The 23,012-nt window shown below is 36.1% G+C and overlaps 1 pseudogene; it reads right to left on the bottom strand.

Moving 5' to 3' along the window:
• Positions 1 to 8,966: 8,966 nt before the first annotated feature.
• LOC113600053 (uncharacterized) lies at positions 8,967 to 9,087 on the bottom strand (annotated as a pseudogene).
• Positions 9,088 to 23,012: the final 13,925 nt, after the last annotated feature.

Here is a 23,012-nt window from a genome sequence, read left to right as displayed (position 1 = left end):
TTTGTCTCTGTCTGACTTATTTCACTTCTCATAATGCATGCAATGTCCATTCATGTTTCTGAAATGGCAAGATTTCATTCTTTTTATGGCTAAATAACATTCCATTGTGTGTGTGTGTGCGTGTGTGTGTGTGTGTGTGTGTACGTACACGTGTACCACATCTTCTTTATCCCTTCATCCACTGATGGACACATGGGTTGCTTCCATATCTTGGCTAATTGAAAATAATGCTGCAGTGAACATAGGTGTGCATATGACTTTTCAGGTTCATGTTTTCATTTTCTTCAGGTAAATATCCAGAAGTAGTATTGCTGGATCATATGGTAGTTCTTTTTTTAACTTTTTGAGGAGTCTCCATGCTGTTATCTTTAGTGACTGCACCAATTTATACTTCAGATCAAACAAATTATAACCCTTCAGTTCTAGTCCCTTTTATTCTCCTTTCTTTTTCTCACCACCACTCGCCACCAGATAAACTTTAGACTTTACTTATATGTTGTGCTTTTGTCTTCTGACTTTTCCCCCTGGAATGCGAGTTCAATGAGGCCTAGAATTTTTGTTTCTTCTTTTTATTATCTCCAGTGCCTAGAATAGTGCTTGGCTTGTAGTAAGGGACCAATATAAATTGTTGACTAAATGAAAGTTTATAGTCCCAGCTCCTAGTGCAGTGTCTGGCACATAGACACAGTATGTACCGAATAAATGGTTTTAACCAAAAATTTAAAGCCACTTCATATAAGTGGCTTTTCCTTTTATCAATTTACAACTTGTTTCTACCTTCCTATCTCCCAAAATCGTTACTAAAATGAGACTGGAGGGGAGAGAGCTAAATCTCTGCATTCAATTTGTGTTACTAAATCTTACTTAAATATAATGTAATAAGTCCTGTTTATTTCCTTGGTTGTGATCTAAAATTTAGGATGAAAGAAATAAGCAATTTTTTAAACTATCTAAACTAAAAATCCTTCCCACCCCTACTTCTTTTTTGGTAGAACACTAGCAGAGGTCTCTCTTTTTCTTTTTTAAATTTTGTTCATGTTCATTTTTGACACAGAGAGAAACAGAGCATGAGTGGGGGAGGGGAAGAGAGAGAGACACACACACACACAGAATCTCAAGCAGGCCCCAGGCTCTGAGCTGTCAGCACAGAGCCCGACACGGGGCTCAAACCCACCAACCGTAAGATCATGACCTGAACTGAAGTCGGACGCTTCACCGACTGAGCCACCCAGGCACCCCTGGCAGAGGTCTCTTACATCAACATGTATCCCTTTCAAATGTTTCTGTGTTTATTTTTCATTTATAAAATGAATATATATAATACCCATGTTTCCTTAATAATTTATTTCCAGGAAACTTCCCCTCCACCACCTAAGATACTGTTATGTAATTAGAAAAGTTGGATGATAAAGGAAAGTACCAAAGTTAAGACTGATTATTTAATTAGGAATAGGTAGTCTCTATGCAGAAGGAAAAGACTAAGCTAGTTAAGGTTCTTAAATCTTTCTGCAAATCAGAGTAAATAACTCGTACACCACCATAACCCATTTACTTACAATGCTAAGAGTTGCTTTAGTTTCAACAAGCTAGTGAAACATAATAGGGACAGAATAAAGAAGTGCAACCAGGAATTGTCTAATGTGTTAGGGGCTTGAGCACTGTCATGGCCCCCATCCTAATGCTATAAAGGGCAATTAGTTGCATTTAGAGATGCTTGGGGCTCTGAAAGCTGGTGAACTCTTCCTAACAGAGGAATACCATTGGCCATCAGATTTCAGGGTGCCTCCATAAGGTACTGCACATTGGCTGTTAGCAGAATGTTAAAGGGAAAGTGACTTTGAAAGGGGTCTGTCTTAACCACCTTCCAAATCTTAAACCTGGGTTCGCTCCTGTAAATTGATTTAATCTCATCAACACTGTTTTCATTTTATTCCAAAGAAGCCTGAGCTTAAAGTTCAGAGAAGGGGAAAAGAGGTCCTCTTATACTCCGCCTAGTAGAGATATATCCATCCCAAGCCCAACAGGCCAACTACTCAGGATAAGGGTTTTGTCTAATATACAGAAATTCTAATTCCCAAGGACTGGCAAAGGACAAGTACACCGATATGCTTTACTGTGACCTATTTACATCATAGATCCACTTTTTTTAGTGACTCTCTAGAATGCAGCTTGAACATGAGTTAAGGAATTCTGGGAAGATATAATTATAAGGAGACTGACCTTATTCACCTGAGATGATTCTTCCAACACCTGTAGCTTATCCCAGTTCACAGAAAGACATAGTCTAGTTTCAAAGTAACTACAACCTGAGTTTTAGCCTGGCTAAAGTTCACTGAAAAAAATATGTTGCCTGGCCATGCAACTGATTATATTCCAAAAATAATCTGTACACTGAATTGTGCTTTCACTGTCAAATAATAGATAAAACCAACAGATCGTTTATCTTATGCTTTGGTATAGCTGTGTAATTAATTTAAAGTTGCATGATACTATCCTTGCATAAAAACAGTGGACAATTCCAGAAAAAAAAAGCCCATATGAATAAGATATTTAAAATAGACTCACGGGGGATCTTCTAAGATTAGCTTGATAGAATTTGTTTACATCAGTAACTTTCTACCTACTTATTGCCTGCCCTCAGGAATACCATATTGGCTTGGTATTTAAACTTAAAAGTAGAATCATCAAAGCTAATAGTAATTTTTTCCTTCCTTAACTAAAATGTTTTCAAACTGCCTACATCTGTGTATTTGCCACAGGCAAATGATGTGACCTATGAATCACTGGACTGTAAAAAAAAAAAAAAAGCCATGATCCCCAAGACAACAGAAAGCTAAACATCTGGAGAAAACCTAGTACCCAAAGATGGATTGTACAATGTGGTGACAGGTGGTGCTAAGAACTATTGAGCTGATTTTAATAAAAAAGGCAAATATCTCCAATTCCATTTCTTCCAATAAATTCCTTTAAGCAGGTGCAAGAGCAAAGCAGAATTAGTTTCCTTTATGTTAAGTATGAAAGAGCTTCCTCTTTTTTCTTTTTAGAATCTTTGAGATGACATTACTCTCATTAAAATATCACTGTATACTATGTTTTTATTTTTGTCATTCAAGAGAAATGTAAATAATACCTTATCAAAGTAGCTAAATATCTGAAACAACTGTCTATGTGCTGACAGATTAAATGGATGAAAATAAACCAGTCTAAAAATGTAAGAGTTTTCTTTCCTTAAATAGGGGTTAAAATTTTGTTTTAAACTAAATCCAAATAGTGAAGATATCTTTGGAAAATAGCCTTTAAAAATCCAAGGAAAATCCTGGTTCTCGCAGTAAGTATCCATTTTATTTCAGGCTTCAGTTTCTCAAGCCTTACTTTTCTCAGCTCCAAAACAAAAATAAGAGACAATTTGGTCTCTCCAAAAAAAAAAAAAAAAGGATGGCATAATTCTAAAACTTGGGGTAATTTTCTTAAAAAATGTAAATGCTCATATTCCTCATCCTTGGATCCAAGATAGACAAGTAATACAAGATTAAGACAGGAAGTGAACATTTGAATCCAGCTGGATCGACAAGTCAATAAATGGAGGTCAAGTATTAATTACCTATAAACAATGAGAACTCTGAGGTTAATAGACTCTGAAATATTGTCTGGGTACTTAAATGCTGCAACTACTTATATTCTTTATAATTTTAGTGCTTATAAGCTAATTTTTTGTATATTTATATTTGTTTATAATTATGCATATATAACTTTTATAAAACAATATAAGATGACTATAATTGAACATATTGTTACTTTCAATAAATATAAATAGTCTTAACGCCCTATTAAGTGAGAAACATTTTTCAGATCGGCTAACAAGCAAACTCCAGCTCTGTGATGTGTATAAGAAACACAGCTAATGTTTTTCATTAAATTTTTAATCCATGCTGTGCCAAGCGTTGACTCTATGGGCAGCACCAAAGAAGTCTGCTATCCCTGATCTGTTTTCCAGCTTTCCACGCTGATATGGAAACCTTTGGTGACTCATGAAGTCTGAATTTTCATTTAAACAAAAATATTCATATTTTCATATTTTTTCTGAGATTTGTGTCTCAAGTACTTCTGTGAGAATTGAAGCCAAAAGACACATCATATAAAACAATTTAATTTCATTTGCGAAACAAAACATATCTCAAATTATTTTTAAATTGATTGTGTGTTTTCCTTTTTTCAGATGTGGATTTAGCAAATAGTCTAACTTATACATTACATAGTTTTAGATGTGATTTGGCTTGCATTCATTCCATTTGTGTAATGTTATAAAATTATGTAAAATTATCAATGTGGAGTTTTATTTTTTTCCTTACCTCTGTGTGTGGTTCCTAATAAGTGTTACAATTTGGGCATCAGAAACACCGCTTGCCACGTTGCTGAATTCTCCACATTTCTGAAAGAGTACATACCTGCTTCACCGCAGTTTCTATCAATACATTTCCTCGCAAAACCAAAAAAAGAATTTTACACATATATTTGTAAATGTAAAATTTGGAAACATTGTAGCTCTCTGGCTCTAAGATATTTTAAGGAGACAAGTTCACAGTAATTTGAGGGTAGTTCAGCTGCGTGTGTTTTCAAATCTCCACATAATTCTCTCAAAAGCAAACCATAATGATTCTGATCGTTGTTCTATTCTTCTTATATAGCCTCTCACCTCTCAGCCTGAGAATCTCACAGTGAGAATGAGAAAGTTGCCATTCAATGAAGATGATTAGAGAAGCCCTGTGAATTCCTTAAGAGTGAATAAGACAGCAAGCATTTGGTGGTGCTTAAAAGGACACTGCTGAGATGCAACACAAGATTGGGGCACTGAAAATATTTCAGATGCAGCCCCTTTCCTTTAGAATTAGTGTTTCCTTGTCATCCCAGAGCAGTTGTTATATTCTGTACTAACACAACAAAATATTGTAATATCACATCGGTTTTCGTAACCACAAAGAACGATGGACATTTTTGCTATCTGACAATACCATGCCAAATCAACTAGTCTATTCAGGTGAAGAAAAAACCACAAGACATTTGACACTGTAGCCTATCTACTTAACTATATTTTCTCCAGCTCTCATGTGCTGTATCTTTTTCTTTTCCTCTTCCTCTCTTACTCTCCTCTTTTTCCATCACTCCTGAACCAAACAGGGAGAAAGTATGGTCTCTACCTTCCAGGAGTGTAGAATCTAGCAGAGAAAACATATAATTAAATGAAATAAACTGCAGTGAGTATTATTATAAAGTAAAGATCAAATAGAAATAAAATCTCATGCGAGCCCAGAAGGGAAGTCACCAGCAACCTAGACCAGAAGGGAAAGTTGGAGACAGGTGAACAGGGAGAAGATTCTAGGTGAAGGCCTGGAGGCAAAGGGGAGTGTAGGCATTCTAGGAACTGAAATAAATTATGTATGACTTCATTAAGGTTTGGAAATGAAGCTCTGCTACCTGTGTACCCAAATTCTCTCTGTCTTCTATTTGGATGTTCACCAACACTGTATTTCCCAGTATTTTATCCTTGTATTTATGTGTGGTCATGTGACTCTTTCCCACTAATAGCATGTAAGCACAAATAATGAGTATCACTTTTGAGCCAAGGCCCACCCCTCTTTCCCTTTGTCAGCTAAATATAAAATATTTTAAGTCCTGGGAGGAGGCAGAGCCACAAGATGGGAAGAACCTAGGTTTCTGGGTACTCTTAGGAGAATAGTCTGCCAACAAGAATCCTTCAGCGGACTATTAGCTAAACAAGAAATACACATCCATTGTGTTGAACCATTACACAATTGACCTACCTCAACTAACATAGGGGCTGGACAGCAGGGGGCCATGCAGGCCCTGGTTAAAGAGTTTCATCTTTATCTTAAGGAATAATGGGGAACCACCAAAGGGCTTTAAACTGGGAACTGTCAAATTCACAAAACCAGTCATCTTCAATTAGCTCTACCTATAATGAGGGAGTAGTCATTGTTTCTAATAAGTTAGGCAATTTCTCTCAGGTTCCTGCTCCTCTCCCATAGTGAATAACATGAAGCATGATTTACTCAAACAGTTTTAGTAAACCCCTCTCTTAATACAGAAAATAATAATAATAAGTGTCTGGAATTTAAAAGGACAGAACAGTTTATTTCCCCCAAATCCCTATTATATAGAAAAGGAAGGACCATAAAGGTGAGGTACTTACCCAAGGTCACCTGGGGATGTTAAGAGCAGAGTGGGAGGTCAAGGACTAAGCCAAGTTCTCTTGCTGTCACCCAAGTCTCTTTCTGCTATGCCTGGCTGTTTTAATTCCTTGAGCCCCAGTGCTTGCAACAGATTCAGTTACTCTGGGGAAATGAATTAAGGGGATTAACCACTGAAAAATTATTACTCTGGCAATAGCATTTTGACTTTAAAGTTGGGGTCATTTGCATGTAATTTTTAGAAATACGATAAATGCTTTCTTTTTGCCTTTAATTGATATCTTATTGAACTAAAAGTAATGAAATCTTTTAACACCTTACATCTCCTTACAAGAAACATCTCCATCAGTGAGAGAGAAATATTAGAGTACAATTTCTATCTTTGTTTTATAATTTTTATGTCTTCATAATCTGCAACTCCCTCTGTATTCTTTCCTGAACTCATTCTCTGGCCTTGAAGGTAATTGCCACAGTGTCTAATCCGCTAGTAGACTATCTGATGAAGTTGAATTGACTGAGACTGGCATTTTGCTTATGCTGTCAAACATTAAGAGATAAAGAGCCCTGTGTTGAGGATGTTGCTTTTTTAATTTTCCCAGGCTAACTAAAAGCCCATGGCTTCTAGTGATGAAAGATGATAGAAATATACCCATCAGCAAATATGAGTCTAAGAGAGTTGCATGTATAAAAATGAAGGAACATTAGAGCAACTGGCAGACCAGGAAATGAGAAACTATAATAAAGTATATAATGGCACGTATCAAGAAGGTAGTGCCCAATATGGACATTGTTCTGTATTGATATTAATTTGGTGTCAATAGAGATCTAAAGAATGGAAAATCATCTTAGTCCCTAATGGCAAATTGGAAATTAATGGAAGTAATATAAATTAAAACTAGTCAATAGTACATGTGCTTTTATATATCCTCTAATCTTACAAACACAAAAGCATAATTCATCAGTTATTATAAATAAATCTATCAGTCTATAACAAGACAAAACACCAGTCAGTTTGGATCTTCCATTAGTATACAGAAATCATTTCAAAAATTTTTTTCTTTTCTTTCTTTTTTTAACATTTATTTATTTTTTTGAGACAGAGAGAGACAGAGCATGAACGGGGGAGGGTCAGAGAGAGGGAGACACAGAATCCAAAACAGGCTCCAGGCTCCGAGCTGTCAGGACAGAGCCTGACACGGGGCTCAAACCCACGGACTGCGGGATCATGACCTGAGCCAAAGTCGGCTGCTTAACCGACTGAGCCACCCAGGCGCCCCCAGAAATCATTTCAAAATAAGCTTGAAATACCAAGCAGATCTACTCTTTCAACATTGTATGGCTTATAATGATAGGTCCAAGACTAGGTTATACCCATCTATTCTTAGGAAATGTTTTTACAAATGAATGCTCGTATTATATGGGGGATGATAAATGAATATTGATCTGTGCTATGCTAAATCTGAGAGAATAGCAAATTGACTGGGGGAAGAGGGTGTGGGAAGTGAGGGAAGAGAGCAACCGTTCAGAGTAAGTCTAACTTTGGGCAAGAAATTTGTCTGTGCATCATTTCCTTTATCTGTAAACTGGACATGATCATAACTGTTATACAAGTTTTAACTGAGAACGATAAATTTTGCACATATACACACATTAAACAAATAATGTATGGCATTGTATCTGGCATATAACATGCATCTAAAACATGATAGTTTTATTGCCATCACCATCATTACTGGTATTACTGTTATTATATTATTATTGCTATCGTTATTAAGTTGGTCAGAGTTTCCAGTGAGTATATCAATGTATTGTTTCTTTTAGAATGAATCAAGTGGGGAGTGATGTTATGATTATTTAAGTAAATGGCCACTACTTCAAGAGAAAGGGATTTTTCTAATTATATCATATATCTGTGTATATATATTATATATAATATATATTATATATAATATATATACACACATTTACATTATATATTGTAATATATATAATCATTACTATTAAGCACAAGATTTTCATTCTTCTACTAGGATTAAAATACATGACATTATGCTACAAAGTGTGGTTACCAATTACTTGCTTATTTCATAAGAGAAAAGATAATTTGCCACAGCTGTTATCTGAAATTTCAGCACCTTTTGTTCAAGCTGTATGAATGTGCTCTTCATGTAACAACAATGAATAAAAGGTAGTTAACTGAAAAAATAAAAAAGAAATACTTCAAGCGTATTATTTCATGGTGGCCCTGGAGAGCATTGGACAGAAAGTTCAGGATAATCTATAAAAAGCAGGGTGGAGGGAAGGAGGTGGTGAAAGGGGCCAAGGGGCTATGGGGCCATGTGAATCCATGTGGAAAAATGATCAGTGCTGGAGAAGGTTAAATTCTCAGTCCCTGAAGTCTTGCTGTTGTGGCTACAGCCCAAGAAAGTTAATGAAAGAAAGGAGCACTGACAACTCCTGCTGCTTCGACAGGAGCTTACCACCTCATTACTGGCCAGATTCTTACAACCAAAAGAAAAGAATACTCCTGCCAAGGAAAAGAGTAAGAGCTAGAGCGAGAGAGTCATCCAAGCAAGGCATCGCTGATATTGGGCGAAGATCAAAGTGATATCAAACAAAAGGAACTGGACAAGAAATAGCTGAGCCAAGAGCTACGACCACAGACTAGACAACTATCCAAACCCCAGGCAGGAGAGACGGAAAGGACAAGTTAAATCCCTTAGTCCTCCCCACCGAACGGGAAAAAGTAAATGAAGTGACACCATCTGCTCACTTTCCCAGAAGAGAAAGTTTCAACTCCTCATGGTTAGTAATGCAAACGTTTTCAAAAGCATTACTCTAATTACAAATGATTAGAAATGATTCCTAGAAGTAAGGACTTAACTCGCGGTGTGCCTGACTAATGAACGTTTTCTGCACATCCCACTGCACTTTGAGCTGACTTTGAAAGCACCGGCTAGAGACAGTTTCTGAGGTTTTAAAATGATACTCTTAAAGATAATAGGATGCTTCCCTGTTTTTCTAAATTTCTCTAAAGCATACAAATGCACGGTGTTGTTTTTTTTTTCCAAAACACAATAGGAAATCACAGAGTTCTTCCAGAACTAGCAAATGGAGCTCTTGTTATTTCAGTTGTTGGTGTGTTTATGTGAGTTTGTGTTTGTGTGCATGCCAAACTGGGGTGGGAGGAGGGAAGTACATATCAACTAAAATGAAATATTTAAACTTAGGTTTATAATAATACTATTAATGGAGGTGTATTCCTTGTGATAGATTTAAATTCCAGGATTATCTCTTTAAATTATTACTAGACTCCATTAAAAGTTGATCATAGCAAGGGGTGATGGTGATTTGGAGCAACTGGAACTCTCACACTTCGCCGGTGGGTATAAATTTGGAAAGCTGTTTGGTAGTGTAATCACACCTCAGAGATACTGTAGGTTCAGTACCAGACTACTGCAAAAAAGTGAATATGACAATAAAGCAAGGCAAATTAATTTTTTGGTTTCCAAGTGCATATAAAAGTTACATTTACACTATACCATAATCTATTAAATATGCAATAGCATTATGTCAAAAAAATGTGCATACCTTAATTAAAAATACTTTACTGATAAAAAATGCTAACCATCATCTGAGCTTTCAGTAAGTTGTAATCTTTTGGCCGGTGGAGGGTCTTGTCTTGATATTGATGGCAGCTGACGGGTAAGGGTGCTGGTTGATAAAGATTGGGGTGGCTGTGGCTGTTGTCTTAAAATAAGACAATAATGAATTTTGCCCAACCATTGACTCTTCCATGAACAATTTCCCTGTAGCATGTGACTACATTTGACAGCATTTTACCAATAGTAGGATTTCTTTCAGTATTGGAATCAATCCTCTCAAACTCTGCTACTGCATTATCAACTATGTTTGTGTTATATTCTAAATCTTTTGTATTCATTTCAGCAATCTTAACAGCATGATTGCATTTCAAGAAGCCACTCTCTTTGTTCATCCATTAAAGGAACTCCTCATCTGTTAAAGTTTGATCATGAGATTACAGCCATTCAGTCACAGTTTTAAGCCCTACTTCTATTGTAGTTCTCTTGTTCTTTCTACTACATCCGCAGTTACTTCCTCCATTAAAATCTTGAACCCCTCAAAGTCATCCATCAGCGTTGGAACCAGTTTCTTTCAAACTCCTATTCATGCTGATATGTTGACCTCTTCCCATGAATTAAAAATGGTGAATCTTTTCCAGAAAGTTCTCGATTTACTCTGCCAGACCCATCAGAGGAATCACTATCCATGGCAGCTATAGCCTTAGAAAATTTATTTTTAAATACTAAAACTTGAAAGTAGAAATTATTCCATGATCTGTGGTCTGTGGAATGGATGTTGTGTTAGCAGGGATGGAAACAATATTCATCACATTGTATATCTCCATCAGAGCTCTTAGTGACCAGGTGCATTGTCAATGAGCAGTAATATTTTGAAAGAAATATATTTTTTTCCTGAGCAATAGATCTCTCACCATGTAGACCATGCTATAAACAAATGTGCTGTCATCCAGGCTTTGTTGTTCCATTTATAGAGAACAGGCAGAGTAGATTTGACTTAATTCTTAAAGACCCTAAGATTTTTGGAATGGTAAATGAGCATTGGCTTCAACTTAAAGTCATCAGCTGCATTAGCCCCTAATAAGAAAGTCAACCTGTCATTTGAAATTTTGATGCCAGCCACTGACTTCTCCTCTCTAGTTTTATAAGTCCTGGATGACATCTTCTTCCGATTATTAAATGGAATGGTAATGATGATTTCTAAAACACTCCATTAATTTTTTAAGTAAAATTACAACAGCTTGAGAAAACAACCTGATGAAAGACCTAACCATTTACAATTTAAAGAAATAAGCACAATCATGAAGCAAGGGAGGGAATAGGTAATGGGAATTATTTGTAAATGGAGAAGAGAAGGGAATTTCCTTTTTTTTTCTTCAGGAAATGTCAACAACAAATGAAAATGAATGAGTTTTTATAAGTTAATAGCTGCAAAATTTCATTATTTTGGAAAATGATAAAAGGAATTTTTCCTTAGTGATCAATCCTATAATAGAATGATCTGATAATTCCATAAATTTAGCAGAATCATATGAAACCAAAAAGTAAGTGTTGCATTTGTTCATTTAAAAAAAAAAGCAAAAAAGAAAGAGAAGCAGAGACCTGGAAAATGAAAGCCATTATGTTTCCCTTTACTTGCTCTGCTTTTATATATGCATGTTTTTAAAATTCTCACAATAATAGATTAGTAAAGGCATATATTTTTTCTTCCTCTTCCTGAAGGCTTGAGATCAGTGGGAGATTCACTCACACACACACACACACACACACACACACACAAACTTTGTAAGAAGAATAGAAAGCATCAGTATTTTGAAACCAAAACTACAGTCATATCAATGCTCACATGAAATGCAAACAATTTAAATAAATCCAGTCTGATGGAGGGACCTTTTTGAGCATTTAACTGGTAGTGAATTAGGTGACTTTTGATTTCAGACAGTGACCTTTGACCATTTTTAGGTGTTTAATAAAAAAAAAACTTTTGTTTTGAGGGTGATTTTTATTTTAAATCGTTTTCTGAGTTTTTCAGAAATTCAAAACAATGAAAACAAATGCAATAGAATGGTATCTCCATTGCTCAATTGATTAAAAAATAATGTTTACAATTCATTACTAAAAAAGCCATGGCTATCCAATATAAAAGTGTCATCTAGTCATCTTGCCCAAAGAATCAACTGTTGAAATGTGTCAAGTCTTGTCTCTCAGAACATCTTGAAGGATAAAAGTTAATAAACCATAAATTGGAGCCTTGATCTTTACAAGGCAAAAACTTTGAAATTGAACTGTCTTCAGTGGTAATAAGTGTTCTGGAAGGCTTGCCTTCTCTAGGTTTATTTGGAAGGTATGGGACATTATCTTACCATCTGGGCCATCAAGACATCTGCAGTAATAAAGAAGAACTCACAAAAGCCATTTTGCACAAAATAACTTGTATTCGGAGTGATATTCATCACAAAAAGCTTGCTGCAGAAACTAGTCCTTGTCCTCTAGGTAGCTTCTACGTGTAACTGTATATTCTTTACATTCAGTGTGCCCTCAGCTGGGGCTGGCAATGGTAACTGTCTAGGTATTAATGTGGTGTAGGTGTGGATTTGGGACAGAATACATAGTCTGAAGATGCAGTATATTTTAACTAAAACTTGCAAACAGATATAGTCTTTACCTTTCTTCCAGATAATACATATATGTATATATATATACATATATATGTATATATATATGTGTGTGTGTGTGTGTGTGTGTGTGTGTGTGTGTGGTGTGTGTGTGTAGTTAGATATACTAGAGGAATTAAAAATTTTTTCACACTATCCTTGTGGACTGAATAATTCAGTCTATGGACTGAATAATTGTATACTCATTTTATAGAACTTAAAATAGAAGAAAACAATGTAAATAAAATAATATAAAATACATAACATTCTCTATCCATCATGAGGGTAAAGACAGTGTAATAGGGAGATTTGGGGCCATTCTTCCAAATTCAAGTATAAAATAATCTGGCCTATCAGATATATTACCAAAATGATTTTTATTGAAACCTTATGTGAGTTTTAGATGAATCATATTCCCCCACTCTCCTGCTGATAACAGATTTTCCAAGATGCACTTAATGATCTGAATCCCATTGAAGAATGCTTGTGGCATTCTGCCACAAAGGGGAAAAGTCCACCATTAACTCTTATTTTAGTTGCTTATCAGGAGAGGATCACTGGACTTCTACTCTCCAAAATTCCATGAGGAACAGATGCTTGTTATGTAATATGAAATTACCCTACTTCCCTCTCTCATCCCCTTAAAAGAATGAACGGAAGGCCTGGATAGAATTATATGGCCTAAAGTGGATCTTAGAAATGAAGGCTTCAAGTAAGGTAGGTTTGAAAATATCTGCCATATTTTTTTCATAGTGGATAGAAAAATCAACATCCAACAAGACTGAAAATGGAAGATTTAGGAGCAAAACATTAAGACCTGTGCCAGAACTATAATTTCTTTAAAAGAGAAAATGAATTAGCTGTCACATCCCAGATGGATGAACATAAGGCAAACTAATCTCTAGGCAGTGAGCAAATCTTAAGGGAAGGCCCTCTCCCACCCTGTCCCATGCATCAGGAGAACCCTCTGTCCGGCTCTATACTCAGCAGGGCCTCACCTGCCCTCCACCTTTCCCCTCCTTTCAGTTTCATCAGTTCTAAGCAGACTACAAAAAGGCATTATAATGTATGGTCATTTATTAGCTTACACAGATTTCTAGCTCTCTTTAAATAATTTTATGACACATGCGCATAATTTTAAACATGTGTTGTGGATTTTTTTAATGTCAGCTACAGAGTAAGTTTTATTAGTACTGAATTAGGATAGTAATCATAATCATAACTGTAGCCATAATCATAATATATAGCTTCTTACTGTAATTTCTCTGATATAACCAGGCTTCATACTAACCTCTGGTTCCATTTTTAATGAACCTACTCTGTGTCAGATGTGGGGATAGAATAGTGAAAATGTAACCTGTATTCTCATAGAGCTTATATTCTAGAGGAGGAGAGAGGCAATATATGTAAATGGATAAAGAAAGATCTGGTGATAGAAGCTATAAAGGCAACAAAACTGGGTGATGCTGTTCAGCATAGAGAGCAATTGGATTGAGGGGAAGGGTGCCTACTTTAGAATGAGTCATTTAGATTTCTCTGGGATGCAGAAATGAAGTGATTTCTGAATGATGATGAGGAGATAGTCATGGGCTCATCTGGCTAAGGTGGGGCCAAGCAGAAAGATGATCATGAAGAAACCCTAGGGATGCTTTATGCTTAGTGTTTCCTAGGTGTGGTCAGGTGGCCACTGAGTGCCAAGAACACAGAAGAACCTGGTATGAGATTAAATCAGAGAGATAAGAAATCCACAGCAAAATTATCAGAGGCTTTATGTCTGAAATTAAAAATGTGGTGCAGCTACTTACTGATGGATTCTATGCTCATGTATGACATGTTCTAACTTTTCTTCTAGAATGTATGTGCAGAAAGGATTGCAAAGGGAGCCAAGCAAGGGAAGTGAGGGCAATTTGGAGGCTAGGTGATGAATACTGGAGACTTATACTGAGTTGAGGGCAGTAGTGAAAATGGATGAGGTGCCTCTTAGGGGGAGAGATAATAAGACTTAATGACCAGTTTCATGTAGGAAATGAGGTGCCTCAAGACTTCAGAGATCCTTGTGTAATAACTGCCTTTAAGAAGAGCAGTAGATGTTTACGTGCTCAATCTTCTATGTACATACATTCTGCATTTCTCTACCTAACCTTGGCCAAAAGCTAATTAATAAAGGTTAAAATTAATTTGCTTTTTCAAAGAATAAAACAAAGGAAAAGTGTGAACATTATAATTACATGAAAATCTTGTCAAGTTATGGTTAGAAGTTGTGTTTTGGTGTCTGGGCATCACCTCAAGAAAGATAAGAAGATATGGTTAGTAAAATACAGAGCAGGCTGTTTAAGTAAAGGGAACAAGAATCTTGCATTTTCAAAATATAAAGTGGTAGGGTAATAAAGCTGGAGGATAGAATAATTATTTGTTCCTAGTAAGCACATTTATTCAAACCAATATCAAGAAGTCATCGATAAAACAGTACAAACATTGTTGTTTAACAGCAAAGGCTAACTAACAACAATAAGAAAGAGCACCCCATGAATTCCAACAATCGCGGATAAATACAAAACACTGAAGAAACATTTTTCTATATGAACATAGTGTTTTCAGGATCCCTCAAACAATGGTTTATATACAAACAAGGAGGAAAGTGATAGTAATTTAAGTGTGGGATGGACACAGACCCCTGCAGGAGGGTAGTGTGGGGGAGAGAGTGAATCAGGGAAAGAAAACTTCCCTCACAGATTCAATCCATTTCTTCACTCGGAATCGAAGGGGGAATTGCTTAGAAAGCTGGTGTGAATCTCACTTGGGTCTTTGTTCTTAATATGTTGGTAAGATAATTACACTCAACTAGGTTGAACCACTTTCTCCTTAACTTTAAAAACTACTAAAGATATTAGTTGAGGAATTTTAATTAAAACTTCCATAGATAGATCCTAGAAAGCCTTGCCACTCTTTTGTCAAATGTTGATTATGGGATGGTGACAACAAAGAAGGGAAGAGAGATGAATATAGAACAGCAAAGAAGCACACAGGAACTACATTTTTTTTTGAAAAATGATGTTTCTAATAAATGGTTTATAAACTTTTATAAATTCTCCTTGCAAGAGTATAAAATATCAAGGAGTATTGATTTTAGAGATGAATTTTTATACAACCGATCTTAGTATCTATAGATTTTGTCTTTTTTTTTCCTTGGGTGAACACAATGTCTCTAAACAATATGAAAGAGAAAACTATACCACACCCTGTAACACACACAGAGAACAGTTCTAGGCTGCATTTCCATATTTGAACATAAAATGAGCCATTTAATAGCTTTTACATTATGTTTGTGTGAGCTTAAGATTTAAACATTAATTTTTAGATAGTAAAATCTAAACATTATTATTCTAGAGATATTGGCATTTTTACTATGTGGCCTTCCATATCTATTTATAATTCCAAAAAAAATTTTTTTAATGTTTTATTTATTTTTGAGAGAGAAAGAGAGACAGAGCACGAGCGGGGGAGGAGCAGGGAGAGAGGGAGACACAGAATCTGAAACAGGCTCCAGGCTGTGAGCTGTCAGGACAGAGCCCAACACGGGTCTCGAACTCACAGACTGCGAGATCATGACCTGAGCTGAAGCTGGACGCTCAACCGACTGAGCCACCCAGGTGCCCCCCAAAAATATTTTAATAAGAAAATTAAATCGAATCACAACCATTTATAAAAATTACACAAAGGATTCAATGCTCATGTTTCAAGAATAAACTGTGAACAGTTTTGTCATTACAAAGTCTACTTTACTAAATCTCAACTCTTATTCTCTTTTACCAAATAAATGAAAGACATATTGAACAGTGTCTGTAGCAACCATATTCTCATGCTTTCAATAAACCAAGTACATCAATACATAATAACATGCCAAAGTAATAGAGTAATAAAAATGGTAGAAAAAATATATCTATTCTGGGAAAGTTGGAATAAGAAGGTAAGAGACTCTTCTGTTCATTTTTTGGGGAAGGTACAAGGTAAATAAAATGCCCCTCAGTGCCTGGGATTAAAATCAAGAGAACAAATCATCTACATGCAAGAGACAAAAAGAAGTATACATCCTAAAATAAACTTAAATCCCATTACAAAAAGTCTTTATTTTATCTGCCTATTGTTATCACTCTTATTCTTTTATGTTCTTTTTTACACTCTTCATGAATTCTAACTTTGAGGTGAGAGAAAAATTATAGGAATAGTCAGCAGTTGCAACATAGAGAATTTGGAAAGTTTTCATTTGAAGAGAAAAATAGCAAGAAAAGATGTTTCGAGAATAAGTGATCGTCTCATTGCAGAGATAGTAGGCATTCACAGTAGACTTTTTGCCACCATTCGAGCTATTATCAGTGATGGTAAAGCTTCCTGGGATTTCTGTAAAGGGACACAGTTGAGATTTGTTCCTAGCAAAATGCAGTATGCTCTTTGAAAGGTAGGGGTCCTTCCAAAGGGGATTATATCTTGCCAAAAAGCTCATTTGTATGAGCTTTCCCTCCTCCTAGGCTCCCCAGCAACTCTCCCCTCCGTTTGGCACCATGCAGTAGCATCACATGACTTTTTGGACTGGCTGAGTTCATTGAACATAAAGCCTTGGCAGTGGCAGAAGCCAGGAAACATACACCAGTAAATGGATCTCATTTGAATCACTGTACATAGGGTTTACTTGATTTATCCCATATCGTACCAGGTTCCAACGTGGCAGCAAGACTCTGCACTCGGTTGCCATGTTCAACAAAAGCACTGAGGTTAAACTTTAGTTATACTGCCAATAAGCCGTTTTCCATAAATATCTTTTGCTTCAAAATTTTTTTCTGTCATTTTGTTCCTCTCTAAGGGTTCAGAGAAGAGGTTGGACAGGTTCAACTTTGTTTAATGTTTAGAAACTATACAATAATATGGCTGTTTCTGTTTGAACCATAAGCTACCCTTTAATGGAATTTTACAACAGAGGCTAAAAATCATTACTCCGAATAAGTTAGTAGAATTTGTGCTCTTCTTCATGTCGTCTGAAGTTTTTGTGCCTCCACTCATCTTTCTTTAAACATAGTACCTCATACATTTTCTTTATTGGGTTAATATAGTTTAAAGTGCTTAAAACTGTGCTGAGAACATAACAGATACGCCAGAGCTGTTAATTTTTTTTTTATTGTTTTAACTACTCACGTGTTAGTTTACGTGTTTAATATTTGTCTCACCCTTAGACCCTGATCTATTTGTAGTCACTTTCCCTGTTGATTTGTATTCCCAGTGCCTGGCAAATATGTTGCACTCAAATCATATTTGTCACCCTGTAGCAAATCATCATCATTGTCATCGTGAAAAATACTGCGCTATTATTGCTATGAATATGATGTTTTAATAGTAACACTAAAAAAGAAGTATAAGAAACATAGTCCCCAGCCATTAGAATTCATACTTACTAAAGGTAGACCAGAAAGAGGAGGAACAAAGATGACAAATGTCTTAGGAGCTCTACCTCTTTACAGATTGATCAGAGAGACAGAGGTAAGCAAATAATTGCAATATTATACCGTAGGTTCTAATTAAATGTCAGTAACTAAATTTCTTCTTCTGGAAGCAGCCACAAAAAGTTTCACAGGCTCTGATTTTTACTTTTGAGAAGCATAGAGATCAAAAATTAATCTTTATTAAAAATCTACTATACACCTGATACTGTAATCAATAATTTATAGCATTCATCCCTATTCTATGTCAGATAGAGGTTACTATTACTTTTTAAATGTTTGAAAATTGTTGCTAGAATCTTTTATTAAGTTCCTTGGTGCTTGAGTTAGTAAGTTCCTGAGCAAGGATTAAAACAAGGAAAGTTATGGGGCACCTGGGTGGCTCAGTCAGTTAAACAGCTGACTCTTGATATCTGCTCAGGTCATAGTACCATGGTTCTTGAGATTGAGCCCCATGTCAGGCTCTGTGCTGACAATGCAGGTATTTTATAAATGTGATTAAAGATAATAGACAGTTAACTTTAAGATTATTCTAAATAACATGGGTGAGCTTGATTCAATTAGTCAAAAGGTCTTAAAATCAGAGCTGAGGTTTCTCTGAAAAAGAAATTCCACATATAGATGACGTAGAGCTGTGCCTAAGAGTTCTAGCCTGTCCTTCCTGATGGCCTGCACTGAAGTTTCAGACTTGCTTATCTAGCCCCCCAAATCACATAAGCCAATTTCTGATAATAAATCTCTTAGTATTTATCTCCTCTTGGTTCTATCTTCCAGGATGAACCTTGATTGACACAGATTTTGGTACCTGGAAGTATGATACTGCTGTAATAAATACCTTAAAATAAAAGTGGGCAACGGGAAGAAGCTAGAATTTTGAGAAACACAGTTTTGTTTTGTTTTGTTTTTAAAGTAGATTGCTCTGAACATACTATTAGCGGAAATATGTGTGAATAACTCTACTCTTAGGGACTCCAAAGCAAATGAGGACCATAAAAGACAAAACCTAAATTACCTTAGCAAATACCTAAATTATGATGAACAAACTTTTAGTAGATATATGGTTGTTAAAAGTGGGTGGTGAGGGCTCAGGAGGATATAAGAAATATGATATTAGAAACTAAAGAAAGGGGACATTCTTGCTATGTAGTGCAGAAACCTTAGCAGAATTATATTCTGAATTTATGTAGAAAGGGGAATTTGGAAGCAATGGAATTCAACATTTAGTGCAGGAAACCTCCAAGCAAAGTGTTGAATTTGTGGCATGGTTTTTATTGCAGCTTATGCAAAAGGAAAGAAATAAATTGAGAAAGAGTTGTTAAACACAGGGAAACTAGGACTTGATGGTTTGGGAAAATATCAGCTTATCCAGAAACGCAAAAGACTCTGCAGTTAAGATATTCCCCATAAGAAAAGCAGACTCCAATGAAAAACATCAAGAGTCTGGCTATACCACTTTTAGCTAATACCTCAGGAAGATTTTAAAAAGTCAGATTATTTAGTAACACAAATGTACTTTGACGAGAGCACATGAGATATATGACTCATACATTCCCTCAGTCAATGAGGCAGAAGCCAAAAACAGAGATGAGATTATCTAGGAAAGATCCAGGAAGTAGATTCTTATCTACTGGAGTGAATCTCCAGGACATATACAGGAAACCCCTAAAGTTCTTGAGAATGTTATGCCAGGAGAAATACTGCTAGTTTGGACTGAAAGGCATGGAGAAAAGACAAAATAAAAGAAGGCTTTTGATACCCCAAATTTTCCAGGAAGGAAACAGGCTGATAAAATCACTCAGCAGTAAACATATGGTGTCATTTATAAAATAGGAAGGATGGCTCACAATGTGGAACCTCAAGGCAAGAGGGTGGAGCTTCAAGCTCAAGAATGTAGAGCCTGGAGTCCAGAGGATGGAAGTACTCCCAGGCCTTGAAACCTAAGAGGGTGTGCCTCGCTGAATTTTGAAATTTACTGCTCAGTGACTCTTTTTTTTCTTTTCTTTTCTCCCATTATGAGAAGGAATGTCCATAACTGTTATCCCATGCCCATCCCACTGTCACATTTTGGGAGCAGAACTTGTTTTTAGGTTCAAAGGTCCACAAATAGGAATTTTATACCAAATACATTTCTACCAACATGCATTATACTCATACTTAATTTAGATTATTTCAATGTTATTGGTTTGGGACTTTTATGCTGATGACATTTATATGAGATTTTGGACTTTGAGTTGATATTATAATGGGTTGAGATATTGTGGACATTGGATAGGATGAATATATTTTATATGTAGGATGGATTTGAATCTTTAGGGTGCAAAAGATAAACTGTGAAAGGTGAAACAACAGCTTTCCAAATATGTTCACATCCTAATCTGTGGAAGCTATAAATATGATACCTTATGTGGCAAAGTGGACTTTGTAGATGTAATTAAATGAAAAACCTGGAGATGAATAGATTATTTTGGATTATCTGGGTGGGCCCAATATAATCACATGAGTCCTTAAAAGTAGAAAAGACAGGAAGAAGAGAGACACAGGGAGATATGACTATGGAAGAGGTCAGAGTGATGTCATGTGAGAGATGTGAGAAGGATTCAACTCGCATTTGCTAGCTTTGAAGACAGAAAAAGGGGTCTGTAAGTTAAAGAATGCAAGCAACCTTGTAGAACTTGAAAAAGGCAAGGAAATAGATCCTACCCAAAGAGTACAGGGAAAAATGCAGTTCTGCTTTAAAATCTTTATTTTATCCTGTTGAGACGGTGTTGGACCTTTGACCTAAGGAACTGTAAGATCATAAAGTTGTGTTGTTTAAATGTGGTGAGAGTCAATACTGATTTATGGCTCTTGGTCAGTAGTTTGATTTGGCTGAATAATCAGGTAGTTGGGTCGGAACACAATTCGAAAGTTGGTAACCTCTGGGCGAGAGGTATGTGAGTAGACTCTTTGAGCAAAGAATATGAAGATATGAGATATTTATGTCCCATGTGTACGCCCACAAGTGGATAACCTCAGCAAAGGAGGATTCTATTGAACAGTTGCTAAGGATGGCTCTGAAATGAGTCTCTTTCCCCAGCCATTCCTCTAATTGTTGAATAGTTTTGTGAACAATGTGGCTATGGTTGCAGGGATGGAGATTATGCATGGCTCAGTAACGTAAACTTCTGCTCACCATTGTTGGCCTGGTTACAGCCACTATCAGGTGCTGAATGGCTTTTTGAAAACTCACTTACAGTGCCAGGTAGATGGTAATGCCTTGGGGTCTTGGAAAAGCTCCAGATGCTATATATGCTCTTAATTAGGCATCCAATATATGAGGCTCTTTATCATATAGGTAGGGTTCACTCTCAGGATAGAGGGAGAAGTGTACCACTTACTATTATCCATAGTGATCCACTGGCAAAAATGTCTGCTTCCTGTCCGCACAACTGTATGCTCTACTGGCCTAAAGGTCTTAATTCCAAAGGGAAAATTGCTTCTACCAGAAGACGTAACAATGATTCCATTGAACTGAGAATTGAGACTGTCAGCCAGTTTGGGCTCCTCACACTTCTAAAGTATGGCGGCAAAGAGGTGGCTACTGTGCTGTCTAGTGTGCAAGATAAATTGGTTTGCTACTACACAGTGGAGTTAAGGAAGAGTATGTCTGGAATATAGGAGATTCATTATAGCATCTTTTAGTATCACCATATCCTGTGATTACAGTTAATGAAAAACTATGATGACCCAATTCAGGAAGGACCACTAAAGTTTCAAACCCTTCAAGAAGGAAAGTTTAAGGGAATGCCACCAAATGAAAGCTGTGGGAAAAGGAAATATGGAATGGGTAATGGAAGAAGGTAATTAAACATGCTACCTTTGACCATGTGATCACTATAGAAACAAAGATTATAATCATTGTTTTTCTTCCTTATTTTGTAATGAATATTTGTATATATATATATATATATATAATAACCAATCTTTTTATTCCTTCTATTATACCTTTATCATATAATATAAAATGTATTCACAATACATAACATAACAATAGTTAACTTTATAACACAGTATTGAAGCTACAGGATATTAAAGAAAGAGAGTGAACATCACCCAAAAACTTTTCATCCTCTTAAAGAAAATGGTTAGTTTGGTTTCCATTGTACCCAAAATAGTTGTATTATGTTCAGTAGAAATATGACTTTGTTGTTGCTTTTATTTGGAGATTAAATAAGATTTAAAACGTGTTCCAGAGAGATAGATGGTTCGACAAGGGGTGGACTGTGATGGTCTTTTTCATGTGTCCACTTGGCTAGTCTACTGTCCCTAGTTATTCAGTCAAATGCTAGTTTAAGTATTGCAGTGAAGGTATGTTGTAAATCTGTGGAAAGACCATGGTCAGTCAAAAGCAGACATTCTGGAAAGATTAAGTAAAGCTGCAAAGCTGGGTATTTTCTGTAAATGGGGAAATTATATGGGATATTTGAAATGCAATTTAAAGGCAGTGATGAAAGGCAAGCTGTAGTGCTTGAGGGACTCCATTCAACCCTGAGTTAGCACTTCTTGAGTAAATGCAATGTCCATTTGAATAAGGGAAAAAAGAATGGCTAATGCATATTATAGGATGTAATGATTGGCATGACAAAAACTTGGTTTAGGTCAGAGAAAGAGGATTGTCCTGGATAAATCAGAAGGAGGTTTGGGATGTGAGGATAGTAGATGCATGGAATTAAAAGCAAGATTTTTCTTGGAATTGATTTTCATATAGAGCATAAAGAAAAAGTACTGAAGAATAGAGTACTGAGTAATAAGTAATAGAAAACATTGTGTTGGCTAGATTGAAAACCCGTATATAGAATAATAGTACCAGCAATGTGGCAATTAAAGAAAATGGCATTGAAATGGTGTCTGTGACATAACCAAGACCTCTATGAAGAGCTGTGAACTCTCATCGCCCATAAAGAACCTGTATCTTGGCATTTTATTGCTGCAACCAAACAAACCACCACCACCACCACCCAAAACAGCAAAAAACAACACCAACACCAACCTCATCTTGTTATCTTAAAAATGAGGGAAGAG

Source organism: Acinonyx jubatus, chromosome C2 (assembly GCF_027475565.1).
Source record: "Acinonyx jubatus isolate Ajub_Pintada_27869175 chromosome C2, VMU_Ajub_asm_v1.0, whole genome shotgun sequence".
Taxonomy (NCBI): domain Eukaryota; kingdom Metazoa; phylum Chordata; class Mammalia; order Carnivora; family Felidae; genus Acinonyx; species Acinonyx jubatus.
This window is presented reverse-complemented; position numbering and strand designations above follow the sequence as displayed.